General features: G+C 44.5%; 1 protein-coding gene across 3 annotated transcripts in view; it reads right to left on the bottom strand.

Annotated features, from left to right (window-relative positions):
- Positions 1 to 18157, bottom strand: part of LOC310747598 (sulfotransferase 2B1-like) — a 29961-nt gene extending 11804 nt beyond the window's left edge. Inside the window, exon 1 of one of the 3 annotated variants that reach the window (XM_083582152.1) lies at positions 17888 to 18157. The gene's annotated coding sequence lies outside the window, so the exon portion shown is untranslated. The other 2 variants (XM_083582153.1, XM_083582151.1) reach the window with 2 other exon arrangements.
- Between the last annotated feature and the right edge of the window lie 625 nt (positions 18158 to 18782).

Genomic DNA, 18782 nt, shown 5'->3' with positions numbered 1-18782 from the left:
TTCTTATCCCACACTACTATTTTTAAAGATGGCAGTAAACAGTTTATGTTAACCAAAATGTTTTATAACGTGAGTGAAGTCATTGATTTTCGTTTTTTTAGCCCTGTACATAACAAAACTGTGCCAATCCGATACAAAAGAGTATTTGTGTTTTAAACATAGTGCCAGTTTGATTCTATTATGTATTTATTTCCACAGGTACTATTAGCTATACTTTGTTGTACCGATTTGTCAGAGAGACGCCCTCTAAGTATCTCTTTATCATGAGCATGGCTGCTAGCAGTAGAGAACGTATTAGAGGTTTGAGCTGTGAAGTTAATATTACCTCCCACGTAAAGACTGAGGAGGGCCAGCTCTGGACATTTAGAGACATTTTGTGCAGTAATAGCTTTCATTTGGACAAATACATCCCCCCCAGATATGAGCCACTTTCCCACATGCCCACCACATATGTTGGTTAGAACCTAACATCTGGCAACCTCTCCAACAGTTTGATGTGTACAGTACAGTGGTACCTCGGGTTACATACACTTCAGGTTACAGACTCCGCTAACATAGAAATCAATCAATCAATCAAAATGTTTATTCGGCTTTACGCCCATCATGAAACACAACATAACAAAACAAATCAAAACAAATCAAATCAAATAAAACAGCGGACTCGTACAAGCCACAAGTAGTATAACACAGTTCACAACTCACAAGGACAGATATTAGCCATTCATAAGAAAAGTTTAAGATTAAGATTAAAAATTTTAGGCACTACACTAAAATCAATATCTGATGTCATTATAGAAATAACATAGAAATAGTACCTCGGGTTAAGAACTTTGCTTCAGGATGAGAACAGAAATCATGTGGTGGCGGCACAGCGAGAGTGAGAGGCCCCCATTAGCTAAAGTGGTGCTTCAGGTTGAGAACAGTTTCAGGTTAAGAATGGACCTCCGGAATGAATTAAGTTCTTAACCCGAGGTACCACTGTACTAGGAACTAATATCAGCTAGCCATATAGGTTAGCTATACAGTGGTACCTCGGGTTAAATACTTACTGGTAATTCGTTCCGGAGGTCCGTACTTAACCTGAAACTGTTCTTAACCTGAAGCACCACTTTAGCTAATGGGGCCTCTCGCTCCCGCTGTGCCGCCACCACATGATTTCTGTTCTCATCCTGAAGCAAATTTCTTAACCTGAAGCACTATTTCTGGGTTAGCAGAGACTGTAACCTGAAGCGTATGTAACCTGAAGCATATGTAACCTGAGGTACCACTGTATGTATAACTAAATAGGCGTGAGGTGCCATTCTTGCACTCTTATGCTATCTCTCTTGCAGAGGCAGAGACCAATTTAAATGGAAATTTCCTCCACTGAGGTCCACACCTCTTCACTGATAGCAAGCTGCCGATCAGCTTCCCACATCTGCCTTAAACCCTCTCATATCTATTAGGATTAACATACTGTTATGAGTTTGGGGAAAGGTTTAGGCCAAATGCCTGGGCCACCTTGGAAACTCTTGGAAAAGCCAGGCTAGCTTCCTGTTTAGGTGATAGCCTGGGTGATGGGCCATTAAGGGAACAAAGGAAGGGGCCTCCTGCTGTGTGAGATAGCAAATGGGGGGGGGGGGGCTTCCTAAACTCATGGTTAGTTAGAAAGACAAAAGGGCAGAGTGGAGAGTGCAGGGAGGTGAGCTAGAAGAAAAGCAGCAAGCTGAGAAAATAAAGGGGGGAGAGATGTTTGAATCCAAAGCTGTGGCTATGGGAGAAGCAAGGCCCTTTTGAGGTGTTAATGCTGTCAACCTCTCCATCATAGGTTCAGGTTGAATATATGTGTAAATAAACCATATGTCCTAAAGACACCACAGTCTTTGCTGTGCCTCATTCCAAAGGAATTCCTGGCACCCCAGGAATCTCACACTGCTCAGAGATTGGGGTGGGGAAGGGGGAACTCTAGTTTGTTAAGAGTTCCAAGTGTTGCTAGGTGACTCCTATTCCCCTCACTGGGCTACAGCTCTCGGACTGGTTAAATGATCAATCCCTCTTCCCAGGGAATTGTGGGAACTGGAGCTCTGTGAGGGGAATGAGGGTCTCGTAACCATACTCATCACTCTGAGCAGTCAGGAGTGATCCTGCTTTAAATGTATGGTGCGGATGATGTCTACATTTTACACAGCACAGAACCACTGAAATTAATAAGCATGACTACGGCTGCATAGATGCTATAGGTTTAAAGCACATTCAAATCACATTCTCCCCCACCCTCAAATAATTCTGGACACGGTAGTTTGTTAAGGGTTGATGGAATTTGTGAGGGGTCGACAACAGTGCCCAGAATTCTTTGAGGGAAAGAATGAGCTTCAAATGTGCTTTAAAGGTATTTATGCAGCCTAAGTTAGGGCCATTGTTTTCAATAGGTCTACTCTGAGTAAAACCAAGTTGAATATCACCCTTGGTGTGGATGTGATCACAAGATCACACATACACACACACACACACACACAGAGAGAGAGAGAGAGAGAGAGAGAGAGAGGCTGCCCCGCCTTGTGCTGCTCACTAATTCTGCCTACCCTCAACTTCCTCCCATTCCACCTCACCCAGGCCCCCACTCTCCCTGTTCCCTCACAACTCCTTCAGTGCTCCTTTGTGTCTCTCCATCCCTGCTTTATTCAAACCTCTGCTGTTGTCTAACACCGTCGTCTTAAAACCTGCCTTCTCTTTCACTTCCGTCCCCTTTCCTGACTTTATGACAATTCAGGATTGTAACACAGCGCTACAAATGCTCCAATGGAGACTGCATGATGACAGCCTTATATTTTTATGTGTATAGGAAGATATCTCCTTTATGGTTAAGTTTTACTGTGTCTTCTAAAGACATTTGCAACCGCATTGCACATCTCCCTTTCCACTGCAAGTTCTCCTCAAGTCAAAGGCAGCTCCCCACCCCTCTCAGGCATCATAGGTGTATGGGCATATTGGCAACATCAGGAGTTAATAATACCACAGGGCTCAGAGAAACAAGCCATGCCAGTTGGACCTGACCAGAGGCCTCCTCCCACACTTGACACAATAAGCAACACCCCAGGAGTGAAAGGCTCCTCATTGTTTGTAGAACTGGGTTCTGAGGCACATCATGTGCCAAACGAAAATGACTCATGCGTACTTGTGACAATTGAAGTAATCCAAGCAGGAGTCCCAAACACCTGCCCACAGGTCTCGCTTAGATTTAGCTTTGCCATAATTCAGAAGAGAACAAGGCTCCGGCACCGTTAATAGTTGTGCAAAAAAGAAGGGGTTTCGGGTGTGGCTTGAAATGATGCAAGCCCCTTTTCTACGCAATCCCTAAAGGCGCAGGAGCTCTTCCCTTTGTTGCATCAGGCCAGCTGGGCTTGGTTGCTTCCAATGCACCTCTGCTGCTTGTGTGCGTGCATGTATCTCTTCTGTTTTCTGTGTGAGACCAGTTGCTTAATGTCTTCAAAAACTGGCTGCAATGGTTTGCTACGTGTGTGTGTGTGTGTGTGTGTGTTTGTGTGTGTGTGTGTTAAGAACAATAATTCACAGGGGTAGAGGTTCTAAAAGAGATGGTCCTTTATGTATTCTGTTACCGTACCCAGAATCCTGTATGTGCAGGAGTGGATAGAAGAAGTCCCAACGAAAGAAGAATGGATCTTAAAGTTAATGGACTATGCAGAGATGGCAAAGTTGACAGTAACAATAAAAGATAAAAAAGAGGAGAACTTCGTTGAGGAGTGCATTCCCCCTTTGGCGCCACCCCCAACCCCAACCCCGCTTCAATAGAAATCGCGAGCAGGATTTGAATAATAGGCAAGGGAAGTAATGATTGTAATATAAGTTATAATACATTAGAAAATAAATGGCAGTTTATCTGCTGAAGTTATGGCAGCAGATAAAGGAATACAAACAGGAACATCACAGGCGTAAGGATGGGAAGTCAAAATGTAAGAAATTATTATACTGAAAGTGAGTTGAATAAATATCAAATGTTGTGTAAAAGACTACAGTGGTACCTCGGGTTAAGTACTCAATTTGTTCTGAATGTCCGTACTTAACCTGAAACTGTTCTTAACCTGAAGCACCACTTTAGCTAATGGGGCCTCCTGCTGCCGCCGCACCGCCAAAGCACGATTTCTGTTCTCATCTTGAAGCAAAGTTCTTAACCTGAAGCACTATTTCTGGGTTAGCGGAGTCTGTAACCTGAAGCGTATGTAACCTGAAGAGTATGTAACCCGAGGTACCACTGTAATATTATTCATTATATGTCAACCCCACTCTTCCTCCAAAGGAGCTCAAGGTAGCATCCAAAGTGATCTCGATCTCTCTCTGCCTCTAGTGTTACCTAGAGTTAGGCTGAGAGACACAACAACCAAGTTATTGGTTGACTCTTATCTCAGGGTAACATTCATCTGCGTAAACAAGTTCTATTTATTTATTTATTTATTATTATTATTATTATTATTATTATTATTATTATTATATTCAAAATGAATAATACACACCAGACAAAGGGCATTTCGTTATTTAAAGTAAACAAAACTTGTGGAAATTAAATAAATGCATTTGCTACATTTAACCCCATACAGAAGGTTGGGGGGGGGTAGTTCAAGAGGCTACATCCACATCCATACATTTAAAGCCCATTTATACCACTTTTAATAGTCATGGCTTCCTCCAAAGAACCCCTAGAACTGTAGTCGTAGGTGCTGACCTACAACTTTCAGCATGTTTAATAAACAGTTCCCAGAATTCTCCATGTGGTGTAAGAGTGCTTTCAATACATGGTGTGGCTATGACCAGTCTAGGTCCATCTAGCTGTATGTGATGAGCCTTGAGGAGTTTGCAGGCTGGGCATGAAGCATTAGCCATGCCCTGTTTCCACACTTAGAAATCTTTTTGTCCCCACAGGAAGCCTTGGAGGTGACCTAGTGAGTTTCGTGGTTGAGTGGGGAATTGGAACTAGAGTGGTCCCAATCCTAGTCTGACACACTGAGCGTTACACCACAGTAGTAGCTCACCAGCTAAGGACCAACAGGCAAGACAGTTGACACCATTCTCTGCTCCAGCATTGCCTTCTTCCAATCTGTCTCTAGTTGGAGTAATTTTGTTGGGTTGTTGCACCAGATGCAATTGGATCATTCATTGATTCCCAACAAAAGCCACTTGCCCAGAAAGGGAGGCTGCTATTATGTCTCTGTATGAGTCACTGTTCTGATCTTGCCTTCTTCCACACCCAGAACAGTAATTCACATAGAAACACAGAGCTCCTCTCAGGACAGGTAATTTGTATTCTTTTGCTTTCAATGGATGTAAGGGGGACGTGTGCCCTTAATTTTAATTCAAAAGTAGTCTTCGCTAAATGATGTTTGGGAAACACTTGTTTCCCAAATAGTGGTAGTGGTGGTGATTATGATGGTGATTTAAAAGTAACTAATCCATCTGCAAGGGACGCGGGTGGCGCTGTGGGTAAAACCTCAGTGCCTAGGACTTGCTGATTGTATGGTCGGCGGTTCGAATCCCTGCGGCGGGGTGAGCTCCCGTCGTTCGGTCCCAGCTCCTGCCCACCTAGCAGTTCGAAAGCACCCTTAAGTGCAAGTAGATAAATAGGTACTGCTTTATAGCGGGAAGGTAAACGGCGTTTCCATGTGCTGCGCTGGTGCTGGCTCACCAGTGCAGCTTCGTCATGCTGGCCACGTGACCCGGAAGTGTCTTCGGACGGCGCCAGCTCACGGCCTATAGAGTGAGATGAGCACGCAACCCTAGAGTCGGACACGACTGGCCCATACGGGCAGGGGTACCTTTACCTTTACCTAATCCATCTGCACATTTGGGTGAGTTTTCTTTTGCTACAGATTTGGGGATTTACAGAAAGTTCTAGGTCTGCAGGGTAGAGAGGGGAAGGGATAATTTTCCACACAAAGCCATCTACTTCTTCAATTATAAACCACTGCACATCTAAAGCAACCAGGTAACTTGGTCTCCCTGAACGCTGCTCCCTGGAGAAATTAGGAGCTAACCTACAGTAGTCAAAATACACAAGCTCTATTTTTGTCTTCGCCGGCTCCAGAGCACAGCTCTCAAACTTGCTTGAGGAAAAAAGATAATTAAACTCAAGGAGACTGCAAGATGCCTAGATATGCTAGCTTCTTCTCCTAGCCCCAGGGACTGGACAGTTACACAGGTAACGGTTGGCCCTTTTCAATAGTCCGGAGTCTGAACCCAGTGGTACACAAACACCCCTTGCTCAAAGCAGACCAGGTGCCCATTGCACAGATGCCACACTGAGGTGTCCAAGGCAGCGTACCAAATAAATAGCACAGGCAATGTTTTGGAAGAAAGTAGGTGAAAGTTCCACCCAATGTGATGACAGGGTCCCAGTTAATCTGTATGGGTTGCTGGGTGTGGAAGGGACGCCTCATTTGTTTACAATTGAGAGGACAGTGTGTCAATTTCCTGAACTAATTGTTCAGTTGTCCTTATTGACATCCCTCTTCATCAACCCAGCAGGTGTGCATTAAGCCAGAGGTGGCCCTCCAGATGTTGATAGACTTCCAGCACCCCAGCCAATGTTGCCAATACAGTGGTACCTCGGGTTACATACGCTTCAGGTTACAGACGCTTCAGGTTACACACTCCGCTAACCCAGAAATAGTACCTCGGGTTAAGAACTTTGCTTCAGGATGAGAACAGAAATCGTGCTCTGGCAGTGCGGCGGCAGCAGAAGGCCCCATTAGCTAAAGTGGTACCTCAGGTTAAGAACAGTTTCAGGTTAAGAACGGACCTCCGGAACGAATTAAGTACTTAACCCGAGGTACCACTGTAGCCAGGAAGAGTGAGAGCTGCAGTCCTGCCCCATCTGGAAGGTCACAGATAGGAATGGAGGAAGCTCCGGTTAAGGAAAATTCTGGGGTGAGAGACTACCCAACAGCCCAGCTCGTCGGGGCAAAGCCCACGGGTATATACAGTCAGAAAGGAAGGAGGTTCCTGCCAAATATAGGAGCAAAACAGTGGTCAGTATATTGTTGTGCAACAGATCCCCACAAGAGTAAGTACCCCAAGTGTGGGGTGACAACCTCTTTTAGAACTTCCCTCTTTCCCCCAGAATACACTTTGAGCAGCATCATTGATGCATCATCACTAGCATGTCACAAATGGGGAGGGGTATTCAAGGGTTACACAAGTTCAACATTAGGGCACTTTCTGAAGAAGGGTGCATGCCCACAAAAGCTCATACCAATAACAAATGTAGTTGGTCTCTAAGGTGCTACTGGAAGGATCTTTTTTTATTTTGTTTCGATTAGGTCACTTTATCAGAAACCTTTCCCAACACCTCTTAAGTACCTATCACGGAAAGAACAATAAAACTCTTTACATATCCTTTCCCTTAGGACATTTCTGGAGATGGGCTTTCAGAACACCTGACTTGCTAAACTGCCTCTGGGGATGTCTACTGTTGCCCCCTTGGTCACTCCCTGGGTGGGGTGCCCTGTATGTACTCTCACGCTTGGGGAATTATGGCGGGATGCCCTGTTCCTGCTGCCTACTTGACTTCCTGCTTCTGGGTTCATGGAGGAGGGAGGTGGAGCCCAAATTCTTCGAGGGTTAAAATGGCCTTGGAATGAGGAGAGTCGGTTACAGTATGGATTTTCTACGAATTCATAATGCTAGGTATCCTCCCTGAGCTGTCAAGTCAAAAGGACACATTCAGGCATGATATTAGTAACATTGTACAGTGGTACCTTAGGTTAAGAACTTAATTCGTTCTGGAGGTCCGTTCTTAACCTGAAACTGTTCTTAACCTGAGGTACCATTTTAGCTAATGGGGCCGCCGCGCCTCCGCAACTGTGCAATTTCTGTTCTCATCCTGAGGTAAAGTTCTTAACCTGAGGTACTATTTCTGGGTTAGCGGAGTCTGTAACCTGAAGCGTCTGTAACCCGAGGTACCACTGTAATAACTATAAAGATGTGGGCCCCCCCCATCATTTCCGTAACACTCCCTTACGCTGAGTCAGGCCATTGGCCCAACCAGTCCAGCGTCCTGTTCTCACAGTGGCCAACCAAATGCCTGTGTGAAACCTGTGAGCAGAAGCAGAGCCCAAGATCAGTCTCGCCTCATGTGGTTTCTCACAACTGGTGTTCAGAAGCATTTACTGCCTCTGACCACAGAGGCAGGGCATCGGCCTATGGCTAGTAGTCACTGGCAGCCCACTCCTCCCTTGCCTAATCTTCTTTTAAAGCTGTCACTTCCTTCTGTGGGAGCAAGTTCCATAGTTTAAAGATGTGCTGTGTGAAGGGCTTCCTTTTATCACTCTTTGGATGTTCACAAGCTCAGTTGTCATGAGAGAGGGAGGAAAACTTTTCTCTACCCGCTTCCTCCATGCCATGCAAAATTTCGCAACCTTCTCTGGTGGCACCTCTTACTCTCCTTTTCTCAGGCTAAACGAAAGTCTGCAAACACTGCAAACCTTTCTTCACAGAGAACCTGCTCCACCCTCTCATTCATTTTGGTTGCCGTTTTTTCTGAACCTTTTCCAACTCTACAATATCCTCTCTGAGGTGAGGCAACCAGAACTTGCTTTCCAAATGTGGTCATGCCACAGATTTGTATTTGAGATTTCTGCCCTTTTCTCACCTGCCTTTCCATCTCATCCCCCCCCCCCCACACGTGTTTTTCTTTCCTCCATCTTCTTGTACACAGTGGCACCTCAGGTTACAGATGCTTTAGGTTACAGACGCTTCAGGTTACAGACTCCGCTAACCCAGAAATAGTACCTCAGGTTAAGAACTTTGCTTCAGGATGAGAACAGAAATCGTGCTCCGGTGGCGTGGCGGCAGCGGGAGGCCCCATTAGCTAAAGTGGTGCTTCAGGTTAAGAACAGTTTCAGGTTAAGAACGGACCTCCAGAACGAATTAAGTTCTTAACCTGAGGTACTACTGTATTTTCTTCTTCTTCTATTTCTTCTCTCGCCACCCTTGCTTTTCTCTCTTCCTCCTTTCCGCATGTTCCTTGTTCCCCCTTTTAGTTTTTTTTTAGTGCTACCTGCCTCCCCCCCTTTAAATCCTACCTTTTTCTCTAAGGAGCTCAAGGTGGCATACCTGGTTCTCCCCCTTCTTATTTAATCCCCACAACAACCCTCTTGTGAGGTGGGTTAGGCTGTGAGGCAGTGACTGGTCCAAGGTCACCCAGCAAACCTCATGACAGAATAGGGAGGTGAACCCTGGCCACCCAGCTCCTAGTTTACCAAAGGTGCGCTAAGAGGAAGGCACGCTTAGCAAACCCTCACCATGATCAGCTCCCGCCCAGAAACCTATCTCCCTACTGTGGAAGGACGTGTGGATCCAGAATTGGCCTCCACAGTCACTTACGGACTCACTGTTAAAACCATGTTCATGTTCACTCAGCTATGAGTGATCGCCAAAGAAGACGTAGTCCAGCACTCTAGCCACTGCACCCCATTGTCTCTCATCGTTCCTTCACACATTCCTGTCTTCTTCCCCTTCATGCCTCCCCCCATGTCACTTCCTTTCCCCTCCTGCTTGATACTCCTCCAGTCTGCAAACATACAAACTCACATATTACCTTGCAAACTTCTTACCTATACTGTATCTATACCAACCAGCAAGAGATGAACAGGAGCAAGACAGGACAGGCATATCACAAAGGGCGACCCCGGGGCAGGTGCCTGCTGCTTGCTTACACCCGCCCTTCCCTCTCTCGTGCATACCCTAATTTCTGCAGAAATCTCTGCACATCCTCTCCCCATCCTTGTTTTATCAGACCTTCTCCCGCTTCCTTAAGATTACGCACCTTCCCAATCTCTCCTTTCTCTGCTTCTTCGCTTCTCTGCTTCTTCCCAGGAGCCGCAGGGTTAAGCAGCAGGGCTTCTCCTTTTGCTTTTATTCTCCTCCTCAAGCACTGGCAAACCTGCCCTCCCTCATGGTTGCGCACGCTTCTGTGTCACCTCTTCTCTCTACTCACCTGGACTGCGGACAACTGTTCCTGCAGTTGATCCCCAGGGTTGTCACGGTTCCAGGGTTGTCCCTAAGGGGTTGTGGTCGGCTGACTCACTTCAAAGGGTGTTGCAAAATGTGAGGCAGGGTTGGGCATCTTAGCATCTTGTTGAGAGATCAGAAAACTACCCACGCCAGAGACTGCACACGGGAGATCTGGCTGTGTTTCCACACTCCAGAATCCAGCCGTGGGGAAACTGAATAGGAGTCATTTTTATTTATTTATTTGTAAGGTAGAGAAGCAAAGCTCCCATTTGTGAAATAAGAAGAGGCTCAGCTCTTTCTTCCGGGATTAATTGTGCAGAGCTCCTAATTATGCTGGGCCTGTGCCAAATTCTCTTCCTTTCTTTGAATAAATATATTAGAGAGGGGAATGGATTTTGGCTCCTGGTCCCTTCCACTGGGATTAATCTGGAGCCACACTTGATTGCAATGTGTTGCAATATCAGTTTCTTCTTTTCGCAGAAGGAAATAAATTGTAATAAATCCTGATTGCAAATGGGTTCACTGCCATATTCCTTTTTTAGTGACATCAAGGGTATATAACCGTGAATTGAAGTGTTCGAACTGCCATTATGATCACGAACCCAGAGGAATTGATACCTTACACTTTTGGTGCATTTGCTGGACTGCAAATCAGTTATCAAAAATTAGAAATGTTATGTATAAATGTCTCACACTCATCAGCTATAGGCTTAAAAGTTCGTCCAACATCTTTAAAATATTTAGGAAAATTAATTCCCCCCAAATCTTGAATTGGCTTATCACAATAAAGTACTAACCCCGTATCAAAACTGTAAAACAAACACTGATAAACTGGGACAAATTGAAACTTCCATGGCTCAGGAAAAAATGTCACAACAAGAATTGTAATTCCCCCAAAACGATTACAAAATTTTGAAGTCATTCCAGCCATGATATCAGCCTAGCAAACCTAGCAAAAGTTAATGATCACATTTATCCATTGAGGTGGGGAGAAAGCCAGAATCAGGCTTTCCACGTTATAGAGTGAAACTTCATAAGGGGCTCTGAGTATCTAAAATATTACATATTGCCATGATGTAGCACACACTAAGAATCTAATTGCCATTGCTCAAGGCAATAAAGCTTAGATATGGATAAAAATTGAACACTCGCCAGAGTGGAGCCATAAAATGGGAAAGTATCACATTTCTGGTGCATAATCCAAAGACAAATGAAAAATTAGATAACCCTTGCCTATTGGCAATTGAAAAAATATGGAAAAGATGGTATAAAAAATTACATGCACACAAACCCATTTCCCTGCTAATTCCTTTCTTATATCATCCCCATTTTTTATAACCAGGACAACTGTTGACAATTTAAACAATGGGAAACAATTGGTTTTAACATAATTTTTGGATCATATGGAAATACCACACTTGCAAAAGATTTGTTTTAAAAAAAAACTTGAGAGGAATATCTCATATATGGATCCAAACACATCAAGTCCTTCGCTTCATCCCAGAGGCCAACATATAAGCCACACAGAATTTAACTAATTGCAACAAAGGCTATCAAATGATAAATGTTTATTGTCAGAGGTGTATAAGAGAAACTCTGGCAATCTACTCATAGTTCAAAGCTGTGTCCACACTCCTGTTTATTCCACATCCAATACACTCCCACCACTGATTTTGGAAGTGGTATACACAAGGTTTGATCTGGAAGTGGTATACACAAGGTTTGATCTGAACCAGCTTTGATCCGAATTCAGAAAAAGAGCAGGCTAGCTGCATTTTAAGCTGTTAAGATGTACACAACCAAACTCCATTCTGATTTTGGCGTCACCCCCTCCACCCATGTATCTCACATAGTTTGATTTCAAACCGGATGGTGAAATTTGCTGGTTGATAAGCGGGTGACACCACCCTCCTGACAATTTTGACCCACAGCAGGCGAGGGAGATAATAATCTGGCCGCCTGGCCTGATCCAGTTTCTACCTCAGGTTTAGATCATAGCTCATATAATACTCATATCCTTTCGGCATCATTTCCTCAGGTGGGGCAATGGATCAGCGCATCTGGCTGTTAATCAGAAGGTTGGTTGTTCAAGGCCACCCTTTGGTTCCTTGAAGAAATGTGTACCTGGGACTCCAGGATTTGGGTGCCTCCAGCACATAGGAAACATAGTGGCCCAGCTGACAAAGGAAATCCGTGCATGTGCTGAAAGGCACCCCAAAATTCCTAGCCCCTATCATGGAACTATGCACTAAATGTAACATTCAGAAGCCAGCGGGATAAACTTTCTGTCTCCAAGGACATTCTGCTGCAAACCTCAAGGCTGTCATTCTGTAATGAAAGACGGTCAAAAGTGGAGCTGCCAGGGGTGCAAAATTTATGAGCAAGAATTTATTGGCAATTCTGGGTAGCCATTTGGACTCATAAAAACCCTGTAGTGTAGTCCAATGCTGTGATACACAGTGTTTTGTTTTGTTTTGTTTTGTTTGGTTTTGGTTTGTCTTGTTTTGTTTTTAAGGGAAATGCAGTTGGGGGGAAGACATTTTGATGGTAGTATTGGCACTAGGAAGGGGTAGTAGTGGCATTGGGAAGGGATAGACTAGCTATTTCCCACCCCCCTTGGGGGGAAACAACCAAGAACTGGTGTTGGTGGATGTTTGCTGCAGGTACAAACACTTATATCAATACTGTATATTCATGTCCAGGCCTGGTGCCAATGGTCAGCCAGGTCAGGTTCTGGCTGAGAGTCCCACGGACTCAGAAGGGCTCCTCACTGCCCCAGTGTGGCTCACTGCCCTCTTGCCAGGCCCCCAGACAGCTGTCTGAGCAATAGGTGGGTGGTGGTGCCGCTTTGGGGTGGGAGCCAAGCTTGGTTTCATTCACAGAATCCACCCACCCATTTAATTCACCCAGAATGCAATGCCCTGGCTGACATTTATAAAGATGTGTGCTGTGCAGCTATAGAAAACTATCTCTTCCATTAGGTCTATAGGTTGGTGTTATGCACTGAAGTTCTCACCCTGAACGAGCAGGGGGATACTGTAGACAGTTTTCACTCAGGTCCACATATGCAAATAAGGAATTGAAAGTGACGTTCAGTGATTGGATAGTTACAGAAAGTTGTTACTGTTGCTTTGTAGTTGAGCTCTATATAAGCAGGTTGGCTGAACCCTTCAGCCCAGTTCTGTTCTGGGCCTGTGAATAAACAAGAGCTGTTTGAAGAATCGCTGTGTCGTCTGATATGTTCACCCACAACTTAACAGTTGGGGCACTGGATTTGGTTAAATTAAGATGGCGAGCAGCCGTGGCAGCTGGGAATCGAGCTTTGGCTCTCATTCAAAAGCAGCACCACAAAAACACTGCAGGGCACCAGTGAGTGGTGTTGCTGCCACTACTGAGGCCTTGGTAGCTGTGGCAAAAGGGGAAAAAATGCTCCGTGACCAAAGGGGAAATAGGTTGTGTGTGTTGGTGGGGACACTGGGTGGCAACATGCTGAGAGGCCCATGAAATCTGATGCCAACCCAGTCTCTCCAATGCTCACATCATTTCCCCTCAGAAATGAAAGTGTGGCTGTTTGACCTGCGTTGTTAATGTTGCCGGTAATTATGAGGTATAAATAAATAACTACAACAAATGCCCTGTGAGAAATGAGGATGTTGCTTTTTCACATACAAATGTAACAGGTAAACAAACAAATGTATGCAGTCCAGACAGCTTAAGAGATATTTAGAGCTTGTGGTCAGGATGTGGTTGTAATAAGTAGACAAGTGTCAGCAGTCCAGATCAACTCCCACTTGTTAACTAGAGATGTTAGAGCTTGTGATCAGAAGGCGGTATTTTTGCTTGGCTTAGCAAGTAATTGCATAGGAACATAGACCAAATAAGGGGAATAATAAAGAAATGTAGAGGGTGAATCAGAGTGAACAGAGGTGGGAATGTTGGTAGGATAATTAGGTGGTTGTGATAGGCTGTAAACTTTGTAGTACCCAGCCAATGGGGAGACGGGGGGGACCTGTGCTTCTGGTATAGTGGTACCTCGGGTTAAGAACTTAATTCGTTCTGGAGGTCCGTTCTTAACCTGAAACTGTTCTTAACCTGAAGCACCACTTTAGCTAATGGGGCCTCCCGCTGCCACCACGTGATTTCTGTTCTCATCCTGAAGCAAAGTTTTTAACCCGAGGTACTATTTCTGGGTTAGCGGAGTCTGTAACCTGAAGCGTCTGTAACCAGAGGTACCACTGTACTGTATAGGGAATATAAGCTTATGCTTTGACAAAGCTGGGGTTTGCCTACTTTGGACACCCACTCTTGCAAGAACATATTGTATTCAATAAACTCTTTGCTGCTTCACCAATTTTGTTCAGATTGTATTTTAAGGAGTGGGATTAAGGGTCTTAGGACCCACATCTTACATGCCTCTAGAATATATCGCTTGCTTTTAAAAAAACAAACAACAACAATGAATCAATCTTGAATTTATCTCAGGCATGAGCCTTTGAACCATGGTTGCAGTTAATCTCTTTTGACTGCCTCTGCCTCCCTTACTTCTCAAATACCAGGCCTGATCTTGCACTGAACAGCTGCTGCCACCCAGTGTAGACAATATTAAATTAAATGGAGTAATGTTCCTATTGTGAGGCACAAAGCAGGCATGAAGGAAAACATGGTCATTTCTCATGGCATGACAGCCATGGTGGAATCTTTCCTCTGGCATCCTCAGTGCAACCTGAAACCTGCTTTATGCCTAAGGCTGTGTACATCCTATACCTTTAAAGCACATTTGAAGAAGATGCCTTCCTTCAAAGAATTCTGGGCACTGTAGTTTAGCCCCCGTCAGTGAGTTACAATTCCTAGCATCCCTTAAGAAACTACAGTGCCCAGAATTATTTGAGGGGAAAGAATGTGCTTTAAAGTATCTACACGGAGACTTTTTCTGCACAATGAAGTGGGCTCTCTAGGTCCCCAAAGTTTCTTCGGCTATGGACCACTGGAAAATTGCTGAGGATCTTGGCGAACCATGATTTTTCTGCCTGTTGCAACAATTGCAATGTGCTGTGCTAGATGCTGTGTGACTTCTAAAGGCTTTTTGTTTCATATGCGCTGTATTTTATTACATTCCAAAGACTTCAAATTGTAATGCAATAAAATCCATGAAATAAAAGAAGCCGTTAAAAAGCAATTAAAAATAAATATGAATATTTAATGTGACGGATGTGCCGTCTCCTGTCTTCGACCAAGAATCCACAGACACACTGCGAACCACCTGAAAGAAGCACGGATCAGTCTGGGAAGCCCAGCTGCTGTCCATGAAAGCTTGAACCATAATAAACGTGTTCATCTTTTTAGGTGTCTCAGCGAGATGCTTTGTTGTTGTTTTTGCTTCAACAGGCAAACTTGGCACTCTCTCTCTGATAGCAGATCTCTTCAGGATTCCTCTGAGGAGAGCTCCCAGCTAGTTTTGATCTGTAATGCTCAAAGGCTGCATCTGCATTACAAATCAAGCTCTCTTCCCCCCCCCCCAACCCCCTCTATTTAGGAGGCCTGCAGAAGAGGATACTGACAGACATTATCTGACCAACATCTACCACATGCTGTTTGTCTGTTTTGCAAAGTAACACTTTTATAATACCTCTCTGTCTGTTCCTTGGCAAGCTCCAAATAATGATAATATATGAACAATGTCTACATACTGCCTTTCAGCAGGATGACCTAGTTTGTTAAAAAAATATAAAAGTTTAAAACCACAGTGCGGCGAAAAGTATTTAAAAACAGTATTGAAAGGAATATATATTTAACATTTAAAAGCTGGTGACAATGAAAACAGTGTCCGAAAGCTCAGAGGAATAATCACATTTTCACCTGTGCTGGAAAAGAGAGGGAAGAGAATTCCATAGCTCAGGGGGTGCCACACGCAAAAAATCCTTGTGGACCTCAATCTAACGTCTGAAAGGGATGATAGCTGGAACAAGGAAGATGTACCCTACAAATACTCAGACCTTGTGTGAAAGGTTTCTATCTGCCCTATTATCTCTCTCTCAGGAAAATCTCATGGTGTCCTCTACAAAATTATTCCCTCCATTTCTAAGTTCAGAGGCCAACGTGTGGATTTTTACGTTGCCAAAATGGCCCCATCCGCTCTCTAAAGCAGAAATGGTGAATCTGTGGGCTGAACTCAAGCTTCCCTTAATGCTAGCAAGCCTAGTCCATGGCAAGGGATGATGGGAGTTGTAGCTCAGCCACATCTGGAGAGCCACATGTTCCCTCACACCTGCATTATAAAAAGGGATCAAGCAGGCGTTTTGGGGGGAGGGGTGTGTGATGGCCCTAAAGCGGAAGTGGTAGGCGGGAAACCTCCAAAACAGTCCAAGGAGGACTGGGCATGCTGGGTGACCACTGAGCGCTGACTGACCCTTGAGATGGAGACGGGAAAACCAGATGGGAGAAGGAAAATAATGGAGTCCATTGCAGGGAAGCTGTGAGGCTTTTAATGCAACCCTCTGCGTCTTTACTCAGAACTAGGTCTCACAGGGCTCAGTGGGGTTTACTGCCTTCACCAACCTGGCGCCCTCTGGAAGTCATTGGACCACAACTCCCATCAGTCTCAGCTGATGGGAGCTGTAGTGCGACATTGCATTGCAGGGGGTTGGACTAGATGATCCCTAGAGGACCCTTCCATTTCTACAATTCTATGATTCTTTCTGAACAGCAGCAGGTTGGCAAAGGCTGCTCTAGTAAATGTGTACACACCATACATTTAAAGCACAGAGCTACAATTCCCAGCCCTTTAACAAACTACAGTTCCCAGGATTCCTTGGGGGAAGTCATGTGCTTTAAATGTATAGCATGTTACGAAGACTAGATGTGGCACTAAATGTGCGGCTTGCTTTCTGCTGCTGGGGACAGATGGGACTTATTAGGGCACTGGGGCACATACTGAGGGTGGTTTAACTCCATGACAGTCCCAGTGAAAATCAAGTTCCCCATACTTACAATTGTTCTGTTGTTATTGTTGTTTTTATTATTACTTTAAAAAGGGCACAGCAACAAGTGCATTGTCTAGTCCAGTCCGAAGATGCTGTGAGGGGCAATTCTTTGGAGGAAATGTGTAATAGAGATAAAATGCACACAACAACAACAACAAAAGTCAGAAAGGGAAGGAGACACGCCCTGCTGAGTTCGCAGGCAAAATCTGTATTGCCAAAGCAGAGGGAGAACAAGAAAAAAGAAGTGACTGTACAAATGTCCTTCAATACAAATTTTTGGGTTTTTTTATCTATCTTTTCAGATGGGGAACTAGCAAGCAGGATCGAGGAGACCTAGGATTCTGGAGTACTGATTTAGGGTGGCAGCCTCAGACCAAATAAGGTGGGTGTTTTTTTGAGAAGTCAACATCAGATTCAATTCTCAAATCCATCTTTGATGACTCTCCATTGCTATGTGACACACTCTGGATTACACCTGGCCAAACACAAACCTCCTTCTGGTTTCAATGCCACCCTCAGATCACCAATAACATTCATTCCATTCCAATGCTACAGTTCTATGATTCTATGAGGTACAGTGGTACCTCAGGTTACATACGCTTCAAGTTACAGACTCTGCTAACCCAGAAATAGTGCTTCAGGTTAAGAACTTTGCTTCAGGGAAAGAACAGAATTTGTTCTCTGGCGGCGCGGCGGCGGCAGGAGTCCCCATTAGCTAAAGTGGTGCTTCATGTTAAGAACAGTTTCAGGTTAAGAACGGACCTCCGGAACGAATTAAGTACTTAACCCGAGGTACCACTGTATAATATAGATGGTTGAATCTGGAACTGTCACAAGGAGTGAACACTGTGAACAGTGTGGTTTTTTGTTTTGTTTTTTAAAGAGTGCCTTATTCTAAGACTTACCTTTAACTCAGCAAGCAGATCCTACTGCGCCTGCCCTTTTAGCATCATTCTTTCACTGCTCCTCAGTTCTCGAAAGGTGTACCTGGGTCTTCAAGTCTTGAGCCCTCTCTTCAAGTGGAAATAAAACTGTCTGCCAGATGGTGAAAAAAGTCAAGAGGATCAGAGTATGTGCTGAAAGGCACCCCGAAATTCCTAGCCTCCTCACAGGACCAGAATTTTCATTTATTCCAGCCTCTCTGCAGAGGACTAGTAGGTCTGTCTCCAGGCAAAAGAATAATAGATGGACACAAATTCAACATACAAAAATGGCAACATTTCAGAAGCCAGTGGGAGAACATTTCGCTCTCCAAGGACATTCTGCTGCAGACTAGAATGTTGCCATTCTCCAACAAAGGAACTTTAAAAGATGTCAAGAGAGTGAAATGGTTGAACAAGAATTTATAATGTCTTTGGATTCCTATTCATTTAGGACTCAGCTGAGACCAAGTTTGTTTTTTCCGCCCTCCCTTTCCAGGTGTTAAATTAGCATAGCAAAGTTAGAAAGGTTGTGTTGCCATCAATTAGCACTGCTGTGAATTAATAACAGAGTTTTGCCACGTCTGCATCTGAACTTTATGCATAAATAGCACTGACAGCATCACTCCTGGGCACAGTTTATTTCTCTTGGCATGATGTTCCTCTTGAGTGTCACGGGCTGCAACTCTTGCAGGGTACCCCAGGCTCCTGGCCAGTGGCAGAGGGAAGAGTTTGCCTCCCTTCAACTCTGGGCTAGAAGCAGTTGGAGCTAGACGCTCTTTCCAGAATGGTGAAGGAAAGCCCCTGCAGCTGCTCCTTCTCTGAAAAACGCAGTCAGGCAACTATCCTTATCTGAGGAGAGGAGTTCATCAAAAAGTCG

This window comes from Podarcis filfolensis, assembly GCF_964270895.1.
Source record: "Podarcis filfolensis genome assembly, chromosome: 13".
NCBI lineage: Eukaryota > Metazoa > Chordata > Lepidosauria > Squamata > Lacertidae > Podarcis > Podarcis filfolensis.
This window is presented reverse-complemented; position numbering and strand designations above follow the sequence as displayed.